The sequence below is a fragment of the Ixodes scapularis genome, unplaced genomic scaffold (assembly GCF_016920785.2).
Source record: "Ixodes scapularis isolate PalLabHiFi unplaced genomic scaffold, ASM1692078v2 PGA_scaffold0__279_contigs__length_252992795, whole genome shotgun sequence".
NCBI classification, from domain to species: Eukaryota; Metazoa; Arthropoda; class Arachnida; order Ixodida; family Ixodidae; genus Ixodes; species Ixodes scapularis.
In genome coordinates this window covers 182176854-182198354 of record NW_024609835.1, presented here as the reverse complement: position 1 = coordinate 182198354, position 21501 = coordinate 182176854, and positions in this window count along the sequence as shown.

The following is a 21501-nucleotide window of genomic DNA, read 5'->3' as shown; positions in this document are numbered from 1 at the left end:
ATTGTCATCTCCTAATATAATTAACCTCCTCGCTTGCGCTGACCAAGTGAGAATTAGCGAAAGTTCGCAAACCTTCGGGAAAACCGCCTGCAGAACAAACAAAGCGCTGCGTCGTCTGCTCGCGTTTTTGGTGAGAATAGAATCTCTCTTCCAGTATTTCTTCAGAGTTGGCAAGGCATTATTTTGTGATACAAATTTAACAATACCAAATTTGGGGAATTTAAATTGAAGTCGGGAGTTGTACACTTCCTCGGAAAGTACCAGAAAAATTTTAGAACACTTACGCAACACGTAAGGTGCCGATAAGGTGTCATTTCGGAGCAGATGGACTGAATGAACGGTAAAGGGGCCAGCGTGCACTAGAGTCGGCATACTTTTTTTTTTTTTTAAACCGAGTAAGACACCGGACGAGAACTCTTTTGCGCTTTGGAACCAGTGAGGCTGTATTAAGTAAAGAGCATTTCTTGAGCCTGTTAATTTTATTGGACACAAACTAAGACTTCCTTGTGATAATTGAAAAACACTTCGAAAATCACGCGCCCAAGTTTGAAATCCAGGGAACGGCGAAACTGCTTGTGTATGCATGAACCCTTCCCTGTCATTGGTGGGGCTGCCTGAACGTTTTATTCAAAGTTATTGAATGCAAACTAACACCGCCTTGAGGTCCCTAAAGAACACTTACAAAATCTCGCACTCGCGTTTCATGCGTTGTAGCTACAGCTAACTTCACGCCCGTGATTTCTCCAGCTAAACACTTACCTAGCTTTATTGTTTCTCTTTTTTTTTCGCCCGGAAACCTTTCTGCCATGATAGGGGAAAACGCTTTGTTTTTATTGTTTCCATTATCAGCAGTCTCATATTGATGTTTTTACGTGCCGTCAAGGTGTCCCATGAACCGTATTGTCTCGTGACGTCTGAATGTCACGTGACGCCATATTGTCACGTGACGTCATGACATCACGTGACTCACAGTGTCACCTGACGTCATTAAGTCGCGAGGCATCAGTGTGAAACTTGACTTGACATGGCAATTTCACGTCATAGTGTCAGCTGAAGCCAAGTATAACAGGTCAGGTGATGCGCGGCCTGACGTCTAAGTCGTGTCGAGCGGATTACGCGGATTACGCGGTCGACGACGCGTAATCCGGAAAGTGACTATTAATTGCTGTCTCAGAAAAAAATACTCCAACAGAAGTACAAGTACATACTCAGAGAAGGTACTTCAAGTAAAATACATGTTTGCGAAGCCTACTTGAAATAGTATTTTAAGTACAATGTACTTAAAGTACTTCCCAACACTGTTAATAGCACATTTTTTTGCCATTGGTTACTCTGAGAAAAAAACGCAGGCCGACGTATTCCACCTGGCCAGTTCGAATCCCAGCCCTTGCCGTCTGAGGGACAATTTTTCCGGAAGAGTCGCTGTGTAACCAAGATTTCGATGGCATGTAAAAAAATACCCAGGTTATTGAAGTTAATCCTCAGTCCTCAGGCGTACCAAATGAACTTCAGTGGTACGTAAAATGGAATTTGATCTTATTAAAAATACATTTAATGTTACATTCATATATCATAGCTCACGGATATCTTTTCCGGATGTATTGCAAGAGCGAGTAAATGCCAAAATACAAATTTGGTGAGAGAAAATGAAAACACAAAAACAGAAACACACTGGCTAAATTGAGCCTGTGTGTCACTGCGTTGGCAGCACTGAAAAATACGCACGTCGCAAAGGCACAACTTATGAAATGGAGAATACCACCTCGCAAGGCCGACACAGCATTTCTGAGGTCTAAGCTTAACTTGTAGATCAGTGTGCCTTCTTTGTCTCTTATACTTATTTTCTTATCTCTGAAGTGCATCTCAGATTCCCCATTTTCCACAAAAACAATCACTTCTCGCTTCGCATTTTTGGACAGGTCCATGTGGACTGGCTGTTGCTCGACAAAATGATGCGTGCGTGCCTCCGTGGTTAGTCTGCGTAATTACGCTGTATTCAGCAACACGGTCCTATGTTCATTTAGTGTTAAAAGGTCCCGAATTCCTATGACATTGGCGGTAGCATGTGCGGAAAGTAGCTACGGCCACGGGTTCCTTACCAACTGTTCGATTTAGAATTCGGTTTTGTTCCGGTTTTCGGCTCGAGTTTTGAATTCCGTTCAACAGCCTGGCAAAAACTCCCAGTTGCCACGTCTTTGGTACCAAGACAACTGCCCCAATGTGTTCCGTCCACTGATATTCAACTGCCAAATATTTTGCGGAACAGGCTCAAAATTCTGCCTTAACAACGAACAAGTCGACTGTCGATTTTTTTTATTAAACGAGCAAGTATAGGGTTATCTGATACACGGGATGAAGGCCTTTATTATTACCTAACCCCAGGAAAGGGTTCAAGAAAAGACTTAAAGTGCTCGGAGAAATAACCAAATTGGATATGATAGAACAATAATCAGACAAACAAGAATCTTGAAGACCGAAAACAAAATAATAAAACAGGGCAATATAACCATGACCTATCGAAGATAAAGCAACATTGGTGTATCCCATAAGTTATTACATGAAGCTTACAGACCTGCCTTATCGGGGAGGTCTGAAAGCTTAATAATAATTAATATCACCCCTCAATATTAATTTCCGTTCTTGCTCTAAAGCACGAGAGGGACGCAGAGAAGTCAGCTTGGGGAGAGACTATAAAGGTGGATGAATGGCGAAATGTGGACAACCCACAGTGCCAGGACAAGACGCGCACAAAAAGCGCAGCTATATACGACTAAGTATCCCCAGGGATTAATTTTAGACGCTTTTCTTTCAGTGTCTTCCTAGCGTGGTTAAACAAAACTGCGGAATTGGCCTCTACTGGGTGTATCAAGATGTGGCTAGGCTCTTTAAATCGACCGCAAAATTCGGTTTCTTAACCTATCGCGCTACGACTTTGTGCAGCGTTGCCCACAGATGACGCAATTTTTTTTTTTTTGTAAAATTTGCCAAGAGCTAATTTACCTGAGGAAAAAGTAAAGAAATAAAAAGGCTTAGGTCCTATGGAAATGCGGGGAAGCAAAGGTCTTCAAACAATACGGCGCCGTTTCGCACGGGAGACAAGAGATGGCGCAAGCGGTCGCGATGCTGACTGCGCCAACGAGCGAGCATACGACGCCGAGAGCCGGCGTCTTTAGCAGACGATCTTTTGATCGTCTGCTAAAGACGCCGCGAGCTAAAGATCGCGAGCTTTTTTGATATCAGCTGCTAATACATTATTTTATCATCCTTACTGATAAAACATATTGAATGGACACACAATCGAATAGAAAAATGGTTTGTCGGGATATTTTGACTGCTTTTTTTGGGTATCGATGTCGTCTGCTCTTGCAATTTCTTGTTGTTACCGCGCCTGGTTTTGTTTCTGCTACTGTCGCCGCCTGCGGAACGCGCTCCGCTTTTGAGCCGAAACGATCGTCTGCTAATGACGCCGGCTTTAGTCGCCGTATGCTCGTTCGTTGGCGCAGTTGGCATCGCGACCGCTTGAGCCATCTCTTGTCTCCCGTGCGAAACGGCGCCGTGTTGTTCGAAGACCTTAGGCTTCGCCGCATTCCCAAAAAAGCTAAGCCTTTTTCTTTCTTTACTTTTCCTCAGGTAAATTCGCTCCTTGCAAAGTTTACAAAAAAAAAAATATGCACCATCTGTGGGCAACGTTGCACAAAATTGGAACGCGATAGGTTAAGAAACAGAATTTTGCGGTCGATTTGAAGAGCCTGGCCATTCCTTGATACACAGAAGAACGTATCTGCTTTCTCAGAAAAGTTTTCATTTTTTTTCGCGTCTTCTTTTCCCTTTTTGTTTTGTTCCACGATGTTAGCGCTTATTTCGCGATTGGATGGTTTTTTTTTTCTTCTTCTTTTATCGCGATAACATTTTTCGCACATGACTCAGCACGCGGCCGCGGAAGTAGACGGACGGCGCGAGAAGGAGTGGGCACCGGCAAATCGCAACAGGAAGGTGAGGAAAGGAACGGGGAAGAAGGGGTATGATTCTGATCAACGCGGGAACCTATGCTTTGAAAATGCTTGAAGGTCGATACGCCAGGTGTTGCTGAAATCCGGAACTAAACCACCGTGTCCTCGAAAGTTGGTCTTAGGAAAGTTTTGGAAACGAAGAGCACCGTTAAAAAAGGGAGGGGAAACTCTTTGTACAAACTTAAAACAAGATACATTGGTCAAAACATCGATGTTTCGGGAGCTCTTACTGGGCAACAGTAGCTAAATGGGGCAAATGGGATGTAGCTTCTGTCACGATCTTTCACCGTAGTGTCACGATCTTTCTCGAACGTGGACGAAGAGGCCGAAGCACCCGCCGAGAAGAGACGACACGCAGCCTGGTTGTGAGGGTGGACGATGACTGGCCGGAGCGGCGTACGCTCAACGGCGTTTATTGTCGCGATGACCAATTTTGCCCGCCGAGCCAGGCGGCCGCAGACGGGCGGACTGGAGGGGGGCGCTACTAACTTGTCACACTCCTCCCCCCCAGTTTGTTTTTCTAAAACAAAATAAATGAAATAACGCACACAACCGACACCACATGGCGTCTGGTCGTGCCAAGTCCTGGCCGGTCGATGGTGAAGATCACCCCGGCGAGTACCGGTCAGGTGGCCTTCGCTGTCGCGTACTCCGCCTGGGCCCTGGAGTCGACGGGCCAGGTGTGGCAACGCTGGGCGCTGCCTGTACAGGTCGAGCTCCACCCAGTGGAGCCGCAGGGACCGGATTGGGGATTGGCACCGTTCCAACTGGTGCCTCAGGAGTGGCGACGCTTGTCGCCTCCGGGCTGGGTGGCGCTCCGCTGGCCACGACTGGTGCTGTCGTTGGTCCCCCTGCGGGCTGGTCCTCCGAAGCGACGGCCGAGGGTGCAAGCCAGGTCCCGGAGCGAGGCCTGACATGGTCGGCGTGCCGGTGCCAGGTGGCCCCGTCGGGCATGCGGACGAGCAGCGACGAGGCACTCGCTGGTGAAACCACACGCCCGGCAGACCAGGGTGGGCCAGGACGGAAGTTCCTGGCGTAGACCGACGCTCCCGGCTCCGGCAAAGGCCCGGGACGGCACCCTCGGTCAGCAGCTAGCTTCTGCTTCAGCTGCTTCAGGAGCGCCGTGGACCGGAGGTCTGGATGCAAGACGTCCAGGGGGTATTGACCATCCGGCCCAGCAGAAGCTCGCAGGGGGCACGGCCAGTGACCTCGTGGGGTGTGGTCCGGTACTGAAACAGTACCCGGGCCACCTGCGTTCGGAAATCCCCGGGCTGGCTCTTCTTGAGCTTGTCCTTGATGGTCTGGACCACTCGCTCGGCTGCACCATTGGAAGCAGGATGGTACGGCGGAACCAGCATCCGGCGGATCCCGTTCCTCTGCAGCCAGTCCAGGTACTCGGCGCTAGCGAAAGCGGGACCATTGTCGGACACAATGATGTCCGGCAATCCCTGCGCGGCGAAGACCTGCCGCAGAGCCGCAATGGTCGCGCTTGCCGAGGGACTGGTGACTGGCTGTGTCTCCACCCACTTCGAGAAGGCGTCCACTACCACAAGGAAGTAGTGGCCCTTGAAGGGTCCCGCATAGTCCACATGCAAGCGGGACCACGGCCTCTGTGGTAACGGCCAGGGGGTGATCTCGACGTGGCGCGAGGCTCGCTGGTTCTCCTGGCACACCTGGCAGCCTTGCACCTGGTGAACGATGTCCTGGTCCAAGCCAGGCCACCAAACGTGCGACCGTGCCACCATCTTGGTCTTTTCAATGCCAGGGTGCCCCGCGTGCAGCAACTGCAGCACCTTGGCCCGCAGACTTTGTGGAATCACCACCCTGGAACCCCACAGGAGGCAGCCCTGCTCCAAGCTCAGCTCGGCGGTCTTGTGGCTGTAAGCCTGGTGACGCAGCTCCTCCCCTCGGGAAACCGCCTTAACCACCTGAGACAGGACCGGGTCCCGGCTGGTCGCCTGCGCCACCGCAGTCCTGGTCAGCACCCCCGGGTAGGCCCGCTCCAGCAGGAAAACGTCAGCTGGCTCCGGAACGGCAGCAGGCACCTCCGGCATGGGCAGGTGGCTCAGGGCGTCGGCAGGTCCTAGGTCCTTCCCAGGGCGGTAGACCAGCTTGTACCTGTAGGCCACCAGCGTCAAGGCCCAGCGTACCACACGAGGCGAGGCTTGCACTGGGACTGCCTTGTCAGGTCCCAGCACCCCCAGCAGCGGCTTGTGGTCCGTGACTGCCTCGAACTGCCGGCCCCACAGGTACTGATGGAAGCGCTGGACCCCGAAGATGAGGGCCAAGCCTTCCTTGTCGAGCTGGCTGTAGCGTTGCTCTGCCGCATGGAGACGACGAGAAGCAAACGCCACAGGGCGTTCCTGACCATCCTGACCCCGGTGCGACAGGATGGCTCCTACCCCGTACGGCGACGCATCCACGGTGAGGACCACAGGCTTGGCCGGATCGAAGTGCACCGGCACTGGAGCCTTAACGACGAGCTCCTTGCTGCGCTGGAAGGCCAAGTCCTGCTCCTTCTTCCAGGCCCACTGCTGCCCATCACGAAGCAGGCGATGCAGCGACTCTAGATGCGTCGACAGGTTGGGCAGGAACCTCCTGTAGAAGTTGATGAGGCCGAGGTAGCTCTGAAGCTCCTTCTTGCTCTTGGGCTTCGGCGCCTTGAGCACGGCCTCAATCTTACGGGGTGCCGGGGCCAGGCCAGCCTGGGAGATGATGTGTCCCAGGTACTCCACGCTGGGGGTCAGGAACACGCACTTGTCTAGCCTCAGCTTGAGACCGGCGTCCTGTAGTCGTGTCAGGACTTTGCGCAGGTTCTGCAGGTGGTCCCCGTCGTCGGTACCGGTAACCAGGATGACGTCCAAGTACACCGCCACGTGCCTCATGCCCCTGAAGAGGTTATCCATCTCTCTCTGGAAGATGGCTGGGGATGAGGCCACGCCGAACGGTAGACGCGTGTACTGGAAGAGTCCCATGGTTGTTGAAATGGTGACATACTTCCGGGCGGCATCCCGGCGGAATGAGAACTGCAGTGTGTAACGCTGTCGCCTTGCTCTTTTAGTTCGCGTCGGTGACAAGGGTTCCCTGATATCTTCAAGCTGCCAGTCAGCGGACGGCGGTGCGGCCGCACCACAGCCGTATCAAGATCATCGGGGAGAGCATCGACGCATGCCCGGGGCAACTACGTCACCAGGAAGGGCTACAAAAGTAACTGCGGCGGTTCGGCAGGCTGCAGTCCGGCGGAATGAGAACTGCAGTGTGTAACGCTGTCGCCTTGCTCTTTTAGGTAAGGTTCCGACATTTTTTCCTTACTGTAGGTTCTTTAACATTCCGCTGGACTGCCCTGTATGTAACATGTCGTCGGAAAGCGATTGCCTAGCTTGCCTTAAAGCCGTGTCACCTGAGTGTCTTCATTTAAAATGTGCGGAATGTTCAAACAAGTATCACGTCGGCAAGTGTTCCGGCGTTGGGAAAAAAGCATTGAAAGATATGTCACCGGTAGATCTGAACTCTTGGAGTTGTAACACTTGTAAACTCCACCGTCAAAGGCAGTCGGTTGGGTCGAACGATGATGTATCTGGGCCAAGTAAAGAAGCGACTGATAGTTCGTATAAACTTGGTCTCGACATTCTGACGGCAAAAATTTCTGAAATGAACTCAACTCTGGTGACAGTGCTGAATAGGATAGAAAAAATTGAGAAAACCTTAGAAGCGCATGGACCGAAGTATGACAGCATTATCACAAAACTAAATGAAAATGAAAAAAAGGTTGAGGGAGTGGAAACAACCGTCAACCAGCTATCGGGGCAGTATCGGGAGATACTTGCAAACTCTCAAAGTCAGGCAAAACTCATCGAGGAGCTAAACAAGAAAACGAACCATCTGGAGGCACTAATTCTTGAAAGGGACAACCAAATCCTGAGCCTCAAGACTGCTATTGACAACGCAGAACAGTACTCAAGGCGTAAAAACATTGAGATACATGGGGTCAGAGGAAGTGAAAACGAAAACTAGGTAGAGGTTGTGACTGACCTAGCCAGGAAACTTGACCTCCCACCTCCAACAAGTCAAACCATCGAAACGGCACATAGACTCAGGGCCAGAGAGGGGAGAATCGCTCCCATTTTAGTCAGATTCACCCAGAGAAGCACCAGGGACATGTGGATCAAGAAACGTTTTTCCTTGAAAGAGGAAGGGATATATGTAAATGAAAACTTGACAAAGACACTGAAAAACCTCTTCTGGAGCACAAAGACCAAGGCCAGGGAAAAGAACTACAAATTTGTTTGGGCGCGCAACGGAAAGATATTCGTTAAAGAAAAAGAAACCAGTCCTGTCATACGAATCGAGAACGAGAATGACCATAACAAGATAAGATAAATGGCAGGGACGTATCAGTCTTTTCAAGAGTAGGACGCGTTCGTACAGTCCGCTCTTCAGGATAAAAACGGTGTTATTGGTCTAAACTTGTTGCATGTTAATATTCGGAGCTTGAGAAAGCACTGGGATGAATTAAACATTTATCTTGCAGATAGATTGACTGAACTTAGCGTGATAATTCTTACTGAAGTAAATGTTGATGAAGAAACTTGTGAGATGTTCACTTTAGAGGGCTTTCATCGATATCAAGCTTGTAGACAAGGCCGTAAAGGAGGAGGTATCGTAATGTTCATAAATGATAACTATTTAACCAATCAGCTTAATATAATCATTACCCAGGCAGAGTTGTTAGTGGTTGAAGTAAGTAATCCGACGGTTTCATTTACAGTTTGTGCTGTTTATCGGCCTCCTGATTTAAATGTGGGATCATTCATTATTGAGTTCTCGGATATGCTAAGCAATTTAAATGTGTGTAAAGCTTTATTATTAGCCGGTGACTTTAATATAGACGTGAGAAATGCTTCAAAAAGTGGCGTCAATGACTATCTCGACATGTTGGCAGGCTTTGGTATTGAAAACTTGATTGCGGACTACACCAGACAGGAGCATCTTGGAAACAAAAGAACAAAAAGTTGCATTGATCATGTATTGGTCAGACTAGACTGCATGTCCATAGTGGCTGGTGTAGTTCGTAAAAAGCTTTCTGATCACTATTTTACTGTCTGTGTCGCAATGCTGGATAACATAGCTGCAGAAAATAAAAATGATAAAAAAGAAATAACAATATTGGACAACAAGAATCTAGATAAATTGATTTCAGAGTTCGACTGGAACTCTTTAGAGCATCTTTCTCACACTCGCATATATGAAACTATGGTTGGAGTGTTCTCTAATATATACAAAAAGTCTCAGAAAACTATCAGACTGAAACAGAGAAGTGTGGGTAAAGTATGGATCAACAGTGACATACTAGAGCTGTGTCGACTCAAGGACAAACTATGGACTAGGTGTAAACAAAATCCGGGAAATCAGTCCTTAAAAGATGAATTCCGTTCAGTAAGGAACAAGTTGACAGCTAAACTCAGATTTGCAAAACGCAGTTACTATAAAGAAAAATTTAATAATACTAAAGGTAACGCTAAAGCAGCGTGGAACCTAGTAAATGAGCTAACAGGAAAAGAAACAAAAACAAGCATTGATGATACAATCGCAAGAAACTTCGGTGAATCAGCTGATTGGGTATCGTTATGTGAAACATTCAGTAATAAATTTGCAACCGATGTTGAGGAACTTAAAGCTAAAATGAACTTCCAGCAGCAAACCGGGATATCAAATCTAGCACACAACCTGGAGTCGGCATATCTGCCTTCGATGACTGAAGCAGATTTGCGTTGTATCATAAACACTATGTCGATAAAAAAGCCGGCAGGAATTGACCAGATTCGTTTAAGAGATATTGTACATAATTTTGATAAGCTAAAGGATGTGTTACTATCTGTTCTAAATGGCATATTCGAGACGGGGGTTATTCCAGCTGGGCTTAAAAGTGCGATTGTAAGGCCGTTATTTAAAGGAGGAAATAAAAAAGATGTAGGAAATTACAGACCCCTATCGATTATGCCAGTAATCTCCCACATAATGGAGAAGCACATTGCGAATACAATAAACTCTTTCTGTGATAAATTTGATTTAATTAATAAAGCGCAGTACGGTTTTAGGAAAGGGAAAATCACAACATCGCTTCTTGAGGATTTCATTGATGTTGTGAACGAAACTCTGGATGAAAATAACATTGGTTTAGCATTGTTTTTAGATCTGTCAAAGGCATTTGACACAATTGACCATTCAAAAATGCTTCAGAAGCTCTTTGCTTTGGGCTTGAGAGGACCTTTTTTTCAGTTCTTTAAGAGCTATTTTTCTAACAGAACGCAGAGAGTTAAGATAAAGAATTATATGAGCAAAACTGTAATGGTAAATTATGGAATACCGCAAGGATCATCATTAGCTCCCTTGTTGTTTAATATTTTTGTTAATGACCTGGGCACACAATTTGCAATCGAAATTATTTATGTATGCGGATGATACGGCCTTATTTCTCCCCCATGAAAATTACGAAGTTGCAGTAACATTATTTCAAAATGATATAAACGTATTAATGAACTGGTTTAATGAAAATAGGATATTTGTAAACTCGAAAAAGACCAAATGTATGTGTTTTAGGAATCCACATAAGCGAGTAGTTTTGGATCGTTTTTTATACCTATGTGAACTAAAAAGGGGACCTCAAATTTATACCGAAATTAATTATGAAACCAGCGTAAAATATCTAGGGTTGCATTTTGACGAACACATGACCTGGGAATATCACGTGGATTACATAAAAAAGAGGTTGAGAATTGTTTCTTCATACATATATCGTATTGGTACGGCAGCGAGTGCCGCTATAAAACAAAACATCTATCGTGCTCTTGGAGAATCTGTGCTCAGATATGGTATATTAGTTTATGGGTCCTGCTCAAATAACAGACTACAGACAGTAAATAAATTGATATTTAGGATAGTAAACAACAATTCATATGGGACTCAGTTTCAACAATTAGGTCTGTTTCACAAACTTGAATCATTTAACATAATGCCATTGCATATTCTATTCAAATACATCGTTATAACAACGCATTATTTCTCTAGAACGGAATTTAAACAACCAGTTCGTAAAAGGCCCCTCAGAAAGGCGGAAAGGTTCTATTTGCCAAGAATACATACGCTCTACGGAAAAAGACTAAGAGGTTTCTACATTCCCTGTACTTTCAATGATATACCCGAAGAACTTATGGACCTAGGGTCTCTTAAATCATTAAAAGACAAATTTAGAACATGGTGCTTGCAAAAGTATATTTATAACGTTTTATGTCTTCCTCTGTGCTGACCTTGATGCCTCTTGTACAGTGATTACAGTATACGTATTTAGGTGTATGAATTTTAAGCAATATCCTCCTGATCCTTATGTTTGTTGCGCTGATGATCTCTTTATATTGTATAATTCTGTACTCTGGTATATGTGCTGAATTTATGTGTTCAAATTATCAAGTATTTTAATTCAATAATGCCTGTCTCTATTGTGCGAATTGTGTCCTTTATGCTTCAGTTGCTATATAGCACTTACAGGAACTAAGATTTTGTGATGTATCAGACGTTCAGATTAGTGAATGTATATTTGAACTTTTGTCATTTGTCGTTTTGCTCTTTGCAGATGGAAGTCATTGTCCTTTCTTTTGTACTAGGCTTGAAGTTATCTTTTCTTTTTTTTCTGATTTTGTTCAACGCGAGGAGCAGCTTTTGCTTAGTTTAGTTTTGAGACTGCCGGGCCACGTCATACAAGCCTCATGGGCTTTGACGGACCCGAACTTTGTAAAACGAAAAGAAAACAATAAATTATTATTATTATTATTATTATTATTATTATTATTATCCTGGAGCACCAGCTGCTGGTAGGCATCTCGAAGGTCGAGCTTTCTGTCCCCCGGACAGAGCCGACCAGAGATCTTCTACCCGAGGCAGCGGGTACTTTTCGACGGTAGCGACGGGGTTTATGGTGACCTTGAAGTCCCCGCATATCCTGACGCGGCCGTCTTGCTTGAGGACTGGCACAATCGGTGCGGCCCACTCGGAAGACTTGACGGGCACCAGGATTCCCTCTCGCTGCAGCCGTTGCAGCTCCTGGGTGACCCCGTCCTTCAGGGCAAACGGCAGCGGGCGCGGCTTGAAGAACCGAGGCCGGGCTCCCTCGGGTACGTGGATGCCGACCGTCGTGCCGGCAAAGGTGCCCACCCCGGGCTGGAACAGGGACTGGAAGTCGGTCAGGAGGCTCGGGACGTCTTGCACCACGTACAGCGCAGCTTCTTGGTACTCCGGCAGCCGAACACCCAGCGAGTGAATCCAGTTCCGGCCCAGCAGCGTCGGCGACGACCCCTTGGTTAAGTAAAGGGGAAGGATTGCCTCCCTGTCGCCAAGGCGAACGCTGACTTGGGCCCGACCCTGGACCTGGGAAAGTTGCCCGGAGTAGCTGCGCAGCATGACGTCAGACGCCTCGATGGACACGCCGGGGAAGGTCCGCTTGAACAGCTTCCCGGGCATGACCGACACGCTGGCCCCTGTGTCCAGCTCCATGGTGATGGGGTGGCCGCAGATTTCAACAGACACCAAGTAAGGTGGCACAGACGAAAGTTTATTCGTATGCTACACTTCGAAGATCTGCGGCTCCTCGGCCACGACGTGGACCCTGGCTGAGGAGGTACCGGACCTGGTGCCGCTTGTCCCCGCCGCGTTTTCTTGCGACGGCCACCCTGGCCGCGGGCTTGGCTGGAACCCGGGCTTGAACCAGGCTGCTGCTGCTGCTGGCCGCCGCTCGTCCTCCCCCCTCGGCAGACACGTGCGAGGTGCCCAGTTCTCCCGCACGTGAAGCATTGTGCTTGGACGAACTGGCACTGTGAGGGGGAGTGGGCAGCACCGCAGCGGCTGCAGGCACCGCTCCTTGCCGCCATCTTGTTCACCGCCGCTTCCGTCGACGGTGAGCCGGCCGCACGCGCAATCTCGCTGGCGTCCTTCGCTGCTGCTTCCATCGCCAGCGCTGCCTTCACCGCGTCGTCCAGCGAGGGGTCGGGGAGCTCCAGGAGTCGCGTCTGCATGGCGGGGTTGTTGATGCCGCAGACGAACCGGTCCCGGAGTAGCGAGTCCAACTGGTCGCCGATGGCTCAGGTTCTCGCGAACCCTCGTAGCGCAGCGACGAACTGCCCGAGGGTCTCCCCGTCCTGGCGGCTCCGGTTGTTGAAGCGGAACCGCTCCATAAGCGTGGACGGCGCCGGGCTGAAGTGCGAGCGCAGCATGGCGAGCAGCTCACCCAGCGTTTTGACGTGCGGCGTGGCCGGCTTGAGGAGGTCGAGCAGGAGGCTGAAGACACGGGTCCCGCAGCTGGCCAAGAAGATGTCCCGCTGTTTCGCCTCGGGCGTGTCGTTCGCCCGGAAAAACACGTGGACCTGTTCTTCGTAGACTGACCAGGCGGACCCATCTCCCTCGAACGGCTCGAGCCTCCCGTACAGCGGCATGGCGACAGGAGCGGGGGGCGGTGTTGCGACTCTCTCGGCGGCGTGGGCTGAACCGTGAACGTTGGTGGCCTCCAGTGCCACGGTTCCTCGTCGTCAGTAGTGTCACGATCTTTCACCGTAGTGTCACGATCTTTCTCGAACGTGGACGAAGGGGGCCGAAGCACCCGCCGAGAAGAGACGACACGCAGCCTGGTTGTGAGGGTGGACGATGACTGGCCGGAGCGGCGTACGCTCAACGGCGTTTATTGTCGCGATGACCAATGTTGCCCGCCGAGCCAGGCGGCCGCAGACGGGCGGACTGGAGGGGGGCGCTACTAACTTGTCACAGCTTCTTCGTTAGTTGAAGGAACATTCGCCCTCGCTTGTGCCAAGCGCACAACTTCAGTTTCAAAAAAAAAGCAAAAAAGAAAACAACTTAAAACTCAGATTTTGGAAAATTCTGCAGTTTTGTGGGATTCCGATCGCCTTTCTTCTAACAAAAAGATTACGTTTTCTGTGACATCTTAGTTGCGTTTTAGCTGGCTTTATTTATCTTGATTGCGCCAGATTGTAGAAAGGTTTATAGAAGTGCTTTTAGCCAGATTTAGATTTTTTTTTCTTTAAAATCGGAGGAAAGAGTCGTCTGAATGGTGAACAGGCACGCAGATGCTGCATTAAATATCGACCTTCGCACTGGAATGGTGACGGCTCTAAGCTAAGCTAGTCGATTCGTTCCTTGTTCATGTGATCTAAGTGCTCTTCACTTTCAGCGGGCACCATAAACAAAACGAAAATTCGCACAGAAAGGCTTTTGATGAGAACTCAGCTTTCACAATCCAAGCTTAAAACCCAGCAAACTAACATATAAACATACCGGCCAAAGAGCCTGAATTGTTTCGTACAGCTCGGGAAGAACCATTTATTTTTGTTCTTCGCAAGATTAAGAAGCTGGTAAAGTAGACATATTGCAGCATTTTTAACTCGAACTGTGGTGACTCTAAGAAGTCGTAAACTATGAAATCCGAGGAGTGAAAGCGGCTAGGAGTGAGGAGGAAAAAGGTTGTAATGTGTTCAAGTTTTTTTATTGCGTCCGAAAGTAATCATAATACAATTTTCATTACTATCTAATGGAAGTAATCCAATAATTTAAAAAAAGACTTTAAAATATAAATTACATCTATTTTGATTACTTGTAAAAAATATAGTACAAGTCTGGACTCGGATTTTGATTTGCTGAAGTATCACAGCAGATAAATCTTTTTCACCAACTAATCAGTCTGAGTTGCATTGTTTCTCTAGCGTGGCGCACTTTCCATCGGGAATAGGAAGTTTTATTTAGACTGTACTTACCATATACTGTAATCTACATCAGTGGCGTAGCCGGAAAATGTTTTCGGGGGGTGTTATATATATATAAATTTCGCGGGGTGTTCTGACACCTGAACACCCCCCCCCCCTTCTCCCCTTGGCCACGCGCCTGATCTACACATACAGGAAGTGGGTTTCTTCGTCCGTACTATTTTTTTTGTTGAGCAGATTGATCGAACAGACTGAAGCATCTGTCTGCCATGATTAAAAAAGACAACAAGGGGCAAGACAAGATTCTTGTGAAATTAACTGTTAAACAATATACCTTACTAATATCAAATTAAAATGCTTTTATTAATTTGGAAATAAATTCTTTTTTCTTTCATCCTTCCCAGAGGCCATAATGCGAGAAGGAAACGCATATTATGTAATCAGGTTTTTTTTTTTTTTGTTTGCTGAGGTTAAGGATAATAGGGGGTGAACCTTGAATAGACCGTTTCCACATAAAAACGGCTCGAAGCGGTCTGGGCATAAACAACGCTCGGTGGAATTAAAGTCACTGGATCCTGGAAACGTAGCTCCAAGCGCGCCTTATGGTCGCCATTTTCGTCCGTGGAATGAGCCTTTCCACTATGGCGCCTCACCTCTCGGTTAGCCGATCCAAATAGACTACTTCCAGAAATCCCTGCATGCCACACGGCGCGCGTTGCAATATGGGACCTTTTTGGCCCTTGGGAGGAGTGGCCTAGTTTAGATTTAGATTGCCGTGTTGACGAAGGAGTGCACCTCTGAACTGCATGAAAATAAAGTCAGCTTTTGCTTGCATTGCAGCCATTCATCTTCGAAAGCGCCCCCGTTGAAACACGGACCTCTAGCGGCCGTAGGACTTGCCTAGGACTACAGTCGGGCGCGTCCTATACCTTCCTGGCCGCCTGGCTACAAATGAGTGAAGGAGACTGTATTTTTTCTAGTAAAGAATTTTATACTCTCACGAGCTGGTTTACGTTTTCAGCCGAACTGTGGGATGACTTTGGCACAGTCATTGTGTGGTAAGGTCTGGGGCACGGCGAAAGAAGAAAGAGGCGCCTGATCTGCGCCTCCTCGCCACGTAGCATGTGTGTTGAAGGTTCGCTCACATTTATAAGAAACGCTATGAGATGGTGCAGCATGAGAGGAGTTCCAGGAACCGTCCTTACTCGTCCGCACGTTTCCAAGGCTGCGCAGAGCGCAACAGCGCATGCGCGCCGATCCACATCCCGACAGTGGCTTGCCGGGGGATGTGCGAAGCCCCACTGGAGTTACGGGTTTTAGTTGAGCGAGTAGGTTGGAAATCGGATCAGCTGAGCACGGGAAAACAAGGGCACAAAATTAAGGACTGGACAGCGGTGTGTTTTTCCACTTCTTTCGTTGGTGTCCTTGTTTTTCCGTGTTCAGCTGACCCGATTCCCAACCCTACTGGAGTTTCGACCACCTTTCGTGCCTTGTTCCGACATCTCTCTATTCTTCCACTGTGTCCGGGTTTGTGTGCCGCCAGCGGAAAAGAGCGGCGTTGAAATGTTGCGGGGGGACGCAGGATACCTGCGGAAAATCATCGCGGCAGGTTGCGTGGGAGCCTGGCGCATATAGGCGGTTGAGAAATATTGCCGCACACGCAGCTACCCAAGTAGGCAGCGCAGCCGTGGCCTAACGGTTATCGTGCCTGCCTCCCACGCGAAGTGCCAGGGTTCGATTTTTGGGAGCGACGCGTCATTTGTTTATCCTTGCAATTTAGTGTTCTAGTATATTCGAAAATCCTGTTGCTTGTTCGAGGCGCGAATGTTCTCGTCGCCGTACCTTCTAGGACGATTGTTCCAGAAGCCAACGCGTGTACATAAGGGGCTCCGCATGACGATCCTCAGTCAGTCTCGCCCCAGCGTTCGACTCTGCTCTTACGCCGACTTCGACGCCCGTGACGCTCTGTTGTTATCTTCTGTTTCCTTTTTGTTTTGGGCACAAGTTCGCAACCATTAAACGTTTCAGTTTCCTCAGTTATTCCTTGTTCGTCACATAGTCATTCGTGACATTTTGGTGGAGGTGCGGGGTATTGCATTCTATGCCCGTTAATCGTACCCCTCTAAAGACATCCCGGCCAAGCGACGTGCTCAGCCCCGGAAGGCTTCTCTTCCCCGAAGCCGCCGAAGCCCGAAGAAGCCGTCGTATCAGAGGTCAGTCCCCTGAATTCGGTCTGCTGCCGGACAAGCCCAGGCCGAAGAAGACGACGATGGCCAACCAGTCGCAGACCCCGGCCGCTCCTGCCGTCATCGGCTTGCCCGTCGCACACCGGACTCCGACGCCTTTCAACGGGGACGCCCCCGAGGACATCGAGGACTGGCTGCAACACTATGAACCTGTGGCCCGTCATAACGGCGTACAGCTGACCAGTGCTTGCAGAACATCTACCTTGCGCTGGAAGGAACTGCGAGGTGCTGGCTGGAGAACCGCGAGACTTCTTTAACTTCGTGGCAGGTGTGTAAGCAGGAACTAAAGAAGACGTTTACCAGCCAACATTGACGCGAGAGGGCCGCAGAGATCCTTCGAACAAAAACCCAAGGCCCGAATGAAAGCATCACTAGCTTCGTAGAGGATGTTCTTCGCCTGAGCGCCCGCGCCGATCCTCAGGCTACAGAGGAGAAGAAGCTGCGACACCTGATGAGGGGTGTGAAAAGCGAGGTATGCGGCGGTCTACTTCGCAATCCCCCGACAACTGTTGACGGCTTCGTCACGGAGGCGACGAATATGGAACGTGCCCTACTAGCACGCGCTAGACACTACGAGCGACACCCTGGCGTGACTACTCCGGCGACATTCGGATTCGACCTTGGTACCGACCTCCCCGGCATCCGTGACATCATCCGTGAAGTCGTCCGCGAAGAAATCCGCAGGATGCTCCCCGCTGCGGGTTGCCCATCCTCAATTTCGCTCGCCGAGGTCGTCCGAGAGGAGGTTCTCCGAGCCTTCCAACCTGAGGTTCCGATCAACACGACGACGCCAGAGGAACCGACTTTGAGCTACGCCACCATGGCCCGACGACCGCCGCAAGCTCACCATCAGGACACTGCACCACCCCGACGCGACCCTTCCATGCCGCAGCACCCTCGACGCCAGGAAGGACAAGTTCAGTACGTCCGCCCGGAGATACCCTCGCCAAGGAAAACCGACGTGTGGCGAACACCCGACCGACGCCCGCTCTGCTACCACTGCGGGGAAGCTGATCACATCTACCGCGGCTGCCCCTATCGTCGACTTGGGCTACGGGGTTTTCACCCGAACGACCCACGCCCGAGATACGGCAAACGCCCTCGCAATATCGAGGAGTACCTCCAACGCTCGCCATCTTCGGTGCCGTCTCTCCACCATGAATCTCGCTCGCCATCGCCACAACGTTGAGCGTCTCCAGCGCCACGACCCCGCCGAGAGAGCCTGTCTCCCCTGCGTTGCCGGGAAAACTATGTGCGGCAACGCCTGGAGGAGGCGTTGCCGAAGACGACCAAAGTAAAGGGCCTCCAAGAACGCTGGAGCGCTCCCACTCACCCAACGCCACGCATTACAACGACGCTCCTGCAACGGTGCCCAACAACCTAAAAGTTGCTATCGACTGCCACGACGCATCTGCCCTCATGGACACCGGAGCAGACTACTCAGTCTTGAGTGGGAGGCTCTCTCGCCGCCTGCGAAAGGTTACGAACCCTGTGGAGGACCACAAATTTGAACCGCCGGAGGACACCTTAATTATCACGCCTGTCGGAAGGTGCACTGCTTGCGTCGAAATTCACGGTGAAACGTGTCTTGTGAATTTCGTCGTTCTAGAAGACTGTTCGAGAGACGTCATTTTCGGCATGGACTTTATGAGTGAATACGGCGCCTTCATCGACCTTGGTGCGAACAGATTGACGCTCCGGACGCCTCTTCCGCCTGCAGAGATACCCCAAACAGCGTCAGCCGCCGTCCGAATCGCTGTGACCACGTGAACCTGCCGCCACGATCAAGTGTTGTCGTACCCATCGTGACCGATGTAGCTACCTGCTGAAAAGTTGTTCTGGAAGGAAACCTTCCATTGCTCCTGGGAAGAGGAATAGGCGTCGCGAGAGGAGTAGGTGAACTTCAGGATGGCCGCACTGTGGTCCTCATCACGAACTTCCGAAAAGAAACGCAACTCCTCACGAAAGGTGCAGCCGTGGGCCACGTCGAGGAACTCCGCCGAAATCGCCGCGATTATTCAAGAATTCTCACCACCTCAGCAAGACCGTACGTCGCCAGAGCAGCTCGAAATCGACCTAAGCTTCCGGGGCCGAAACGACGGCAGCTGATTAACCTCCTCGTCGAATACAGCGACTACTTTGCGACATCGTCGAAGGTACGCCAAACCACCGTTGCGAAGCACCACATCATTACCGAGGACGACGCGCGCCCTGTGCATCGATCGCCATACAGAGTTTCCGTAAGAGAAAGGGAGGTAATCCAGGAACAAGTTCAAGAGATGCTGAACGACGACACAATTAAATCTTTGAGAAGTCCATGGGGCTCTCTAGTCGTACTGGTTAAGAAGAAGGAGGGAACACTTAGGTTCTGCGTGGACTACACTCTTAGAAATAAAGGGTATGGATAGTCCTCCCTTAGAGGAGGAACGGACTTGTAACCTATGTTCCTTAAGAAAGGGAGAAACTTTCGTCCCTGAGACAGGGGAGCAAATTTCCTCCGTCGCTTGCATCTCAAAATGGCGGCCCCGAATCGAGCAAATCGAGCCCAATAAGGCTTGACGAGGACGCTACGTCTCTTGTACGAGACGAGAGGAGTAGCAGATAAAAGTCGTAGCACGATTTTTTTGAGAATTGTGTTTATTTCCGAAACCAGATTCCCCCCACAGGTACAGAAACTTGCGTTTCAAAAGCAGTTACTCAGTCTTCTCGTCGACAGCATTCTCGTCGACAGCACTCAGTCTTCTCGTCGATGCCGAGTGCAACCGGCGTTAAACGTGGTTCTGTATTTGTGCGTGTCAGCAACATAGCTGCAACATCGTGATGGCAGTGTTGTGGGTTGTGAACAGAAGACTGGAATTATCGCCAATGTGACAGTGTGTTCGCGTATCAGTGATGTAACAACAAGATGAGATCGTAAACTGTCGGGCATTGATGCCGTTGGTTGGGCCGTGATCGGAGGGGGCGGGGTATCGCAGGTTGACATTCGGCTTTACATCAAAACGTTTAATACCACTTGAGGGGTTACGTTCAATCGATCAAAGTGCGGATAGTCATGTTGCAACGCTGGTCTGAACAGTAGAAGCTCCTATCGCTATCGTACAGTGGCCAATGTGACTGTCGGCATAAAGATCATACATACTAACTCTAGAGGAAAAGGTCCGCCATTTTCCCATGCATTATGGCTGCAGCAAGCGGCGGAGCATGCAGGCCAAGGAGGATAGAAGCCTAGGAGAGGGCATGACGACAGCCATGTAGCCTCCACAAGCCATGCTCCCTTGACGTCTCGACTCTTTCTCATTTTCCTCCTTACTCTCCCCACTTACCACGCCAACGTGACCACATCACGTGACCGTAGCTGGCCTTCGTCTAACTATGGGATATTAGAAGACACCACAGGCTGCCTTCGGTCTGATAAAACCTACCGGACGGAGCGCGCGCAAGCCAGCAAGGTGTCCTTCACAGTCAACCATCCGCCTCACACGTGACATGTCACGCGCACCAATAGCCAGAAAGATCTACGGTCACGTTGGCCACAACATCATTTAAACTTTTTATGACTGGACTTCACCAATATTGCAACAAGCCCTCTCCTAGTACTTTTAACGTCCTTGATGCAGGCAGACCCTCGGGGTCCCACATGGCTACCAACTGCCTTCGATTTCACAAATATATCATCAGAGCAGTGTCATGAACTTCAACAATCCACGAACTTACCGGTGGAAAGATATTCGCGTTCCTTTTGAAACTTTCTTTTGAATAGCACGCAGACGTAAGGCCTCGCGTCAACGCTAAACTAAACCAGATACCCGGCTTCGCCGGTGGGCGCTAGTGGCCGCGGGTGGGCGCGGTTGAGGAATACGAAACCGCGCAACTGCCAGATTTCCGAGATTTCGACAGAAGGGAAGTTAATGCAGCGTAAAGACTATATTGCTTCTTATGAGCGTTAGAGTAGCTCAGAATTTAGTTTACAACGTTAATTTATCACTGTTTATATTACTGAGAGTTTTCAGTCTTCGCGTTTACCATTGCGACCGTCGTCCTTCATCTGGCAACATTGCTTTCTTTCTCTCGTGTTCTGTCGCTCTCTTTCGCGATCTTTCACTCGGGACCCCGGGTGTCGGCGCACGGGATTTGCCACTCCTCCTCACCCACCTTTACCCCCCTGGACTGTCGGAATTGTCTCGTCCCCGAGAGCGATTGCGCTCTGGGGCAAGGACTGACCAGCACGAAATCGTGACGGAAAGTACGTATATTTACAGTATGAAATTTTGGCATTAAAAAGCAATAGTAGGTAAAATCGAAAAAAAAAAAAACTACTCTTTATTTTCCTGTTTAAATATACTACGGTTCCTGGAGAAATTGCCCTCCAAGTGGCACGCTGGGATGAGCGCTAGAAGTTTTCGGGCGCGCCACGGCATAGCTCCGTACGCTCCGTACACTTAATACCTGCCGCAAGTCGCGGCTTTGACTGCATTCAAGTTGATC